The sequence below is a fragment of the Asparagus officinalis genome, chromosome 8 (genome assembly GCF_001876935.1).
Source record: "Asparagus officinalis chromosome 8, Aspof.V1, whole genome shotgun sequence".
NCBI classification, from domain to species: domain Eukaryota; kingdom Viridiplantae; phylum Streptophyta; class Magnoliopsida; order Asparagales; family Asparagaceae; genus Asparagus; species Asparagus officinalis.
In genome coordinates this window covers 66,415,638-66,425,244 of record NC_033801.1, presented here as the reverse complement: position 1 = coordinate 66,425,244, position 9,607 = coordinate 66,415,638, and the positions used below count along the sequence as shown (strand labels likewise).

General features: G+C 30.9%; 1 long non-coding RNA gene across 1 annotated transcript; it reads left to right on the top strand.

The window, feature by feature from the left end:
- On the top strand, window positions 2,797–3,042 carry LOC109819764. Its single transcript, XR_002241622.1, has 2 exons — window positions 2,797–2,874; window positions 2,994–3,042. It is a non-coding gene; the product is annotated as an uncharacterized LOC109819764 (long non-coding RNA).

The window sequence follows — 9,607 nt, the reverse complement described above, 5'->3', positions numbered from 1 at the left end:
CATTAGTACAGGCCATTGAGTCGGGTTTTAGGATGCTTGATCTAGTAGTCCATCCCGCACGTAGATGCGATGAGGCTTGAGAGTCGTATACCTAGGATGCTTGATTTGGTAGTCCGTCCCGCACATTAATGCGATGAGACTAATGAGCCATGTACACTTTTAGGATGCCGATTTGGTAGTCTGTCATGTATGATAATGCGATAAATTATAAACTTTGTAAGGATTTGTATTGTGATAATTATCTGATAGCCTGAGTCTTGGTGGACGCTATTTATGAACATGACTCATCGCTGAGTTATATATGACTGAGGTACTTTACTCTTGTAAGTACGCAGGATTATATGCAGTTGTTTACATTATCTTTCAAAGGATAGTGGAAGATATTTTTGGTCCGATATTATGATGATTTTAATTTCTTGTATTGCTATCCTTTATTTTTAGTTGGGATTGATGATTAGCGATTCACAATTTGAGACATATGATATATATATTAGGGTTTCCTTATTTGGATTATTTTGCTCGATGTACCAGTCTCGTGTTATGAGTTTCTAATTATTGATTATATTAAGATTGTTTATTCTTAATCCAGTATTGATATTTAGTTATCTACAATTTGAGACATATGGTATATACATGAGGGTTTCCTAGTTTGGATTATTTTGCTCGACGTACTACGTCTCATGTTGTAGGTTTTTTAATATTAATTCCATTTAGATACATGATATGATCTAGGTAGACTATGTTTAATAGATAGAGCCTCCATCACATTTAGTTGCTCTTCCCCTAGGAGCGGATGGAGATGATCACTAGTAAAAATTCACGTATCCTAGACGGAATATTCTAGACGAAAATTTTTCCGTCTAGAATGTATTAAACTAGACGGAAAATTTCCATCTAGAATATTCCGTCTAGGATAAAGTATTCTAGACGGAAATTTCCGTCTAGAATAGTATTTTAGACGGTTTTTTTATTTTTAATTTTTTTTAAAAAAAATCCTGGTATTCTAGACGAAAATTTCCGTCTAGAATGTATCCTAGACGGAAATTTCCGTCTAGAATACGTGCCCATTTAAAAAAAATTAACCCGTCAAAACCCCCGCTGCCCAGCATTCCCCCAAAAATCGAAATTTTTATCCCCAAAATCAAAACCCCCGCTGCCCTCCATTCCCCCCAAAAAATCCTCAACTCCAACACCTCCCCCCCCCCCCCCTCCTCTCCCTCTCCCTACTCAACCTCACCCCCGACCCCTCCCTCCCCCTCTACTCCCTCTCCCTCCACGGCCTCCACCACCTCTCCCGCCTCCTCTCCTCCTCACCGAACCCCTCCTCCCGAAACTCTAATCCTTCCTCCGCACTCAAGTCCTCCCTCTCTCCATCTCGTGCCGCACCTCCACTCCCTCGCCCTCAAGCTTTGCCCCTCCGAGTAGACGTTAGCATCAAGAGCCATCGGCCCATCCCCTCCCTCCTCGATTCGGACGATTCCCTCTCATCTAAGGGTAATCAGCAAAACCCTAACCCTAATTCAATCTCCAATTCCAAGCTTATTACAAAATGTTACTTTCAAAGCCTACAAACTTTTGAAGGACCGATTGAAGCTCTTTAGATCGCCGAGCTTCATGAAGAAACGCTTGAAGCTCATCTGGAAAGGGAAAATTTTGAACTAAGGACGGAGCACGAGCGATGGCGAGGATGTCGTATGTCAGATTCAACGAATGCATGGGAATTTCTGCATTTTTTCGATTTGCTTTTGCTTGTGGAAATTTTTAAATTTCATTGATTAAGCTTATATTTTTTAAAGTGTCAGATTTGACCCATTGTGATTGGGAACTGGGTTATACTAATGTACACCTATGCTTTGTTCTTTTCAGACTTCTAAATTTGGGAATCATGTGAAGTTGCATTTATGATTTTCCAAACGATATTGAGTTTATCTAGCAAGAAAAATAATGCCCTATAGCTGCCAAACTATAAATCAAATGGATAAAGAAGAGATTACTTCATTGCAATATTTGTTTGCTTCCTGGAGTTTCAATATATCACCTTATTTCATATTTTTATACTACATCAGTTTTCGCTTCCTTGCAAGGATTGACAGCCATGTAGACTCATTTTCTTCTAATAATTTTAATTAATCTTCAAAATTCTGTTATAATCCAACTTTTTTGTCTTGAATATTGTTCCTACGCTATACATCTGAGTGAATTCATGTAGTATTTGTTTTCTGTTTCTTCAGTATTTTTATCCAATTCTCATCTTAGGTTTCTTGATAGTGTCTGGCGCACCCTGAACAGCAGTCCCGGACTGTAGGCCCGAAGTATTGTTAAATATGATAATCTATTTAAGCAGTTTCTTTCTTGGTTGAACTACAACAATAACTGAAATTAGACCTTATTTTGTAATTCATTTTTGCAATTGGCTTAAGAAATTAGCCTCAACTTTTAATCCACTTATTTAAAAACATGATGGTCGTGCCATGCTGTGAAAAGGAGTATCTCCGAATCATCCTCAAATGTGCCACCAGCCAGATGTTGCCTACAATAAGATTCTTTAGTTTTTTCACGGAATAATTCAAGTGTGGAAAGTTAGAATTGTTAATTACCACATCTTTATATAGATTTTCGTATTGTTACTGCGCTAGCATGGTAATCGTTCATATGAACTCATGCATGTGATGTTTGCAAATTCTATTAATTTGCACTCTAAATTTTTTTATTGACTTTATCCTCAATTATTTATCTGTAACAATCTTACATTTTGGAGTATATTTTGTTGGTATCTAATATAATGTGTCTGTTGTGTCTTCCATAGGAGAGAATACGCATTGGTAAAGAGCTTTTAGAAGCCAAACGAATGGAGGAAGAAAATGAAAGAAAACGGTTATACTCTGACTGCTTTTAAGTATTATGTTTATATTTTATGTTTTCCATACATTTGGTGTGTGTTGCACAGCTGTCTTTGGAATAATGAGTTATAAGTTTGTCTCTTTAATGTCTAGAATAATGGCACTGAGAAAGGCAGAGAAAGAGGAAGAGAAGAGGGCGAGAGAAAGAGAAGAGCTTTTACATATTCTTTATTGTTTGCCTCTTCAATTTGTATGTCTTTCATGTTTAATGTTAAATGTGTTACATATATAATAGGTTAGATAGAATGCATATATAATAGGTTAGACATATATAATAGGAATGTGCTGCGACTGTCAAGGTGCCATAGTAGAATACTTCTTGCTTTCGCATCTTTATTAACAAAGTATTGTTTGGGGCATAAAAGACTTTACACAATGATGAATACCCTTTATTTGCTTTGCTCTTTATTCAAATGAATACATAAGCTGGACTCCTGAATAAATGCCACAAGTGAAGAGTCCATTCCACCATTTGTATATTTTTACTGTCTAAATAGGTCTAGAAATCACATCCTTTTGGCATTACGGTGGTATTCCCTAAACGGGCGGGCAATTTCCTACATATCATGTGTCATTGTACTACTTGTGCATGTACTCAGTTAACTATGTCTTAACATGATTCTCTGCCATGTTCTAGAATGTCAATGAGGAAAGTACTAAAGTTAATGACCTTTCACTTGTCAAGGAAAGGTTTTTGCTAAATGAGACTTGATTATTGAGTTATAGGATAATAAAAAAACATGCAAGCTCTCCTCCAGAGACATTTTAAGTCATTAGTATAATGTTAATGATGTTGGCCATCCATCGTATATATAATGGACAGTTATAAAGCTTTCCACTCTCTTATCTCTTTTAACTTAGTCACTTCCTCCATTTCGTCACTTCCTCCATTTCGGTCCATATTAAAATAGAATCAGGCCTTTTTATACTGTTGTTTATTGTGCTATATCTTACTGCTATGAACAATCACACAAAAGAAAAAACACACCAAAACAAATGCATTATGCAAATGCAATTACTCTTTAATTTGTGATGCCACCGATGAATTGGTAGAGAAGCAATATTTTGTATTTGGAAAAAACAAAGTATATTGATCTCTTTTGCCATGCATGTCTGTCGAGTTTGCTAACGTGAATGATCTCTTTTGCAGGATCCACTGGTGACTAAAGGTGCAAACACTGCATATATGGATATTGAACTGGTGGGTAAATGCTTTGGGGTCCTCTCATCATTTGGCCAATTCTGAATGTGTTACTTAGGAAATTAATGATTGGAAGAATCATTGTTCAACTACTTAGTTTGAAGGTTTTTATGAGCTTTGGGGTTCAAATTGGTATTGTTTTTAGGAACTGTTGAGCAATCTAAATTTGTAAATAATTTATGTAAAAGTTTGTAAACAATTTATGTATCTCTAGTATTTTGGTAAATGTATTATTTGAATATAATTGGATTTGATATTAGAATATAATTAGATTGTGTTGGATATGATTCAATCTAGTATTGTTCAATGTTGTGTACATGCACCAAAAGTAGGTTCGGCAAAAAAAAAAAACTACTGTAGCACAGCATCCTAGACGGAAATTCCGTCTAGGACTAGGATATATTCTAGACGGTTTTGAATTCCGTCTAGAATATTCCGTCTAGGATGTATTCTAGACGGAATTTCCGTCTAGAATACTACATCCTAGACGGAAACTTTCTAGACGGGTATTCTAGACGGAATTCCGTCTAGAATACACATCCTAGACGGAATTTTGAGTATTCTAGACGGAATTTTTCGTCTAGAATACCTTATTTTTTACTTGTGGATCTTGCTGTAGCGCTCTGACGCTCTTGTTGTTTTTCTTTTTATTTTTCAATTCCTTTCAGGCAGTAGCTCAGAGTTCCGAAGAGTCGCAGGATGATGGACTTCTAGCATAGTCACTGTCACATATTTTTAGTAGATGAGACTCCACCATAGTTGATATTTATCTCTAGACATTTAGAGTTTTGTATTTCATATTGTAAAGGCTATGTGCCTTAGTTTATTTTCAGTTGATTCATATTGAGATACTTCATATTTATTTCAGACTTTAGTTGTATTCAGTTTATTCAGTTGGGACATGATTATATATATTAGATATCTCTTTCTACATCATGTCTATTACATTTATTTTCTTTATTTTACCTGTTTTGTACATGCACTTGTATTTGATTCCACTAGAGAGATATCACTGTGATGGTGAAACGTGTTGTTGCATAGTGTGGGTGTATGACAGGTTTAACATCTCTGGGTTCATCTTAGACTGCAGCCATGAGTGAAAACAGATGAGTCACATAATATAATATCTAACATAATATATTAAATATAATTAATACATAGTTATTATCAACATACTTATTATATTATATTATAATTAATCTAATATATTAGTAATATTTATTAAATAATATAAATATATAATAATTAAAATATCTTATATAATAATATAAAAATAATATATTTATAATATAATAATTCTGATTTTATATCATTAAATTATTATAACTATTATTAAACCTCAACTGATTAGAAACTATAAATATTATATAATATTTAAAATTTTTATAATATATAAATTATATTAAATATTAGTAGTATATAAGAATAGTATTTAACATTATTTAACTAATACTTATATTAATCATTAATAATAGTACAATATTATATTAATATAAAATACACCTATTATTTCTGAAAATATTATATGATACTATACAATAACAAATGTCTATTAAAAAATAGTAGCTAATACAAATATTATTAAAATTATTAATAATATTGATATATATATAAATATCAGTACAGATATCCTATTCAGATAATAAAATAATCTTATATTGAAAACTCATTATATGATAGTATAACAATAACAATTGATCATTACCAAAAATAATTAAGTATATAATTATTTGAACAAAATAATATAATAATTTATAAATATAATATAACTCATTAAAGTATAATATAAAAAATAATTAATATATTATACACTACAAATAATTTAATATATTATAAGTAAAAAATTTTTAAAATAATTTACTGTAACCAATCGACAATGTTAATGTAAAATAATAATTTCATAACTATAATTTAATATGATTATATATTCATAAACTTATATAAAATATTACAGAATAAACTCTAACATATTAGAAACATATAATATATCTTATAATATTAAATATTTGTAATATATGAACTTTATTACAAAACTATATGAATGTATTAATAATTGTAGTAGTAATAATAATATTTAACATTACTAAATATAATTATATTCTATTAATAAGTCTATATATTATATTAATAAAAGTATAATCATTATTATCATAATTAAGAATTAATATTATTTTAAAATATTATATACATATATAATAATAAAAATTAATATAACACAAATAATTAATATGATAATTATTGGCTTTGAAAATAATACTGCAATATTATAATATAATAATAATTATAATATAATATAACTCATTAAAGTACAATATAATATTATAATACATTATACAATATTATATTAATACTTATAATAATATTATAATATAAATTAAATATTATAATTTTTTATTTATAATATATTTTATTATAATTAATATATAATATATTAATAATATGTTTAATACTAATGTTGTAATAGGTCAAACTAATGTTGAACAAAAACACTGAACATGGTGTTTTGAAAACACTTTAAGGGAAAAACACAATACCATGGTGTTTTTTTTTATAAAAACACAACAAGTAAAACACCATGGTGTCCAAACGAAGTCATATACAATTTTTACACACGAAGCACCTAAACCTTAATCTTAATAGAAACAATAATTCATTATAAGGAATAACAATACTGCAGCAACATGATTTGGGACTCATTACAAGTTTTCGCTTCTGTCCAAATCACACATCCATAAGTCTTCTATTATTAAAACAAATAAGAGTCCACTAGATAGTTTAAAGGTCTCTATTGAGACAAATAAGTTCTACATTGACAGGATGATCTCACATTAAGCAATAAGCGCAAATCTTCATCTACTGCAGCCATCATTAATTTTTCTGCATAAATTGAGATACAAAGATAAGCATATTGCAAAAGAACTCAAGGAATTTAATTGCAAAACATGTATGTTCGTGAGTTATCTTATTGGAATCAGTCAAATCTGATTATATGTAAGCTATACCCTAATTAGAATAAACAAGGTAGTTGTTCTCTTATCATAGAAAAAGGATTTCCCATGCATAATGAAGTAAGGACTATTTCACAGTACTTACATTTGCTAATCTCTAGCATTATTCTCAAGCTAGATTGAGATGTTGCTCAGCGATCAAATAACTATAAATTATCTTTTGTGTTCTGCTCAATTGAAAAATAGAATAAGCCCTCTCATCTGAGAGCAAAAGAGTAACAAAAGAAAATTAACATTATTTGAAAAGTAACATGTGTGATATTCAGGGATTGTAAGTAACAAAAAGAAACTTAACTCTTCAAAATACATACCATCATATAAACTTCAAGCATTCAAGCATTAAGAGATGACCTTTTATCCCATTGTAAATATCAAAACAGACCCTGATGCTAAATAAAAATATGAACTGAGCAGGCCTTTCAAGAGGGCAAGTATAGGCTTTATATCCGTATCTAGACTGGTCCACCACTTAGACGAAGGAACACATTTTGTTTTAGTTTAGACCTTAAAGTGTCTTTAAAAAGCTTTTAAATATTCATAAAATATCTCCTGTCAACATTATATCTTCCACCATCTTATAACAAGCAACTAATTAGGCTAGGATAAAACTCTATACTCCACAAAACAAAGTTTTTTATGAACTCATTAAACATAAAAAATTTACAGAAATTAAAAAAAAGTAGCCATGCTACTCATTCCTTGCACAATTCCAAGGGGTCTAAAGAAGTTCTAAGATGGAAATCTGGGCATGAATATTACCTGACGCCTTGTAGTGGCAAGGCAGATCTGACTAAAGCACTTAGCAAGTGCGCCAAAAGTGGGAGATGGTATAATATTATGACTGCAATTTACCATAAGACTTTGAAATTCTCACCGTGACGATGATGTGTAAGCGAATCAGAGCCTTATGGCTATACTATTATGACAAAAAAATAAGGTGTTTTAAAAAAGGAAAGAACCAGTTTCTTGTGCTTGTAAACCAAGGCAAATATAGTCAACAAGGACCAACATTGGATAATGGGATGGATGTTGATATACAAAGGATACATATCAAATAGCTTTAACTTGTACACCTGTAGTGAAAATATCCAAAATGCAACTTGAGCATGAAAAGACTAGATAATGTATGACTGCATATAGATGATTTCAATCTACTTGAAGTCCTGAGCCTATATCACAAACTTCTTTATTAATATCCTTAGGAATATACAAAAAATTCAGTAACACTTACCACAATTGGTCTCTTCTGTTTTAAAGATGCTAACCCACAAAGTTTTAGCTTCCATTCCCTTGTTTGTTTGATGTTCATGTCAAAAGAGATTAATGAAGTTTTTAAACAAGAGATCTAATAGCAATTGAAAATTAAAAAAATGACAAGTAAGAGTTTGTCCCTCTTTCTCAAAATGATCTGAATTCCAAAAATAAATGATAGATACATGAATATGGTTTAATTAAGATGTGAGTTCAAAATATATACTGCGGGCATTAATGGCGTGTGAGAATTATTATTACTAAAAGCTAAGCTATTTAGCACAATACATGGTCTATTATTTAGTTGCAATTCCTTATTGACGTAATCTTCACTAATTTACACCATATGAAAATACTGAGAGTTGTCAAGTTATCTTTACCGGTATAGTTTGGATTTTCCAAGTGATTATTATTTTACATCTCAACTTTACCTTTTTTGGGATTTTTCAATAAATCTGAGATATACAACTCTAGGAGATTCTAACTCTTTGGTTGCTTAACATATTGATTCGCTAAAATTTTATTAATCACAAAAGCGTGTAAACATTCAAGATCTTACTTTAGCAAGTCAGAACTCGGTTTTTCATTGATTTGAGAACATAAAAAATGTGTGGTTTTATAGATAGTTGAAATGGATAAATGTGTGCTCTTGCTGCTAGTTGATCTAAATGAATTATTGTCCACAAAAGATTGAAGCCAAAAAAAAACTTAAACTAAAACTCTTACACAATTAAAGATCCAAATGGTCTTTATAGATTGTAAATAATTTCAGATTTAAAAAATAGCATCAAAGGTACATTTAAGACTAGCTATAGTACTAATCGAATAAAATTATGAAAAATTATTTAAATTTGAGCAATTTATCTTGCCAAGTTGAGTTGTAAAAATTTCAATCCCTTTCAGAGATCAGCCAATAGCAAATCCCTAATTCATAAAATTGAGTAAAGAAATTTGTTAAATAATAAAAAAAGAAAAATTAAAACCCTAGGTTTTGATGACTAGGGGGGGTAGTACTCAATCACGTCAGAGGAGATGACCTTAGGGGCTGTTCGTTTGGCCAAAAAAACCTGGAAATCAAAAAATAGGAAACCTATTTCCTATTATAATAGTTTTGAAGTTGTTTGGTTGGCTTAAAAAAGAAGGAAATTATAGAATAGGAGATGAGATGAGATGAGTTGTCACCTTATTATTGGATGATGTGAGTGATTTTTTAAAAAAACTTGTTTTGAGGTTGTTTGGTTGGTTAA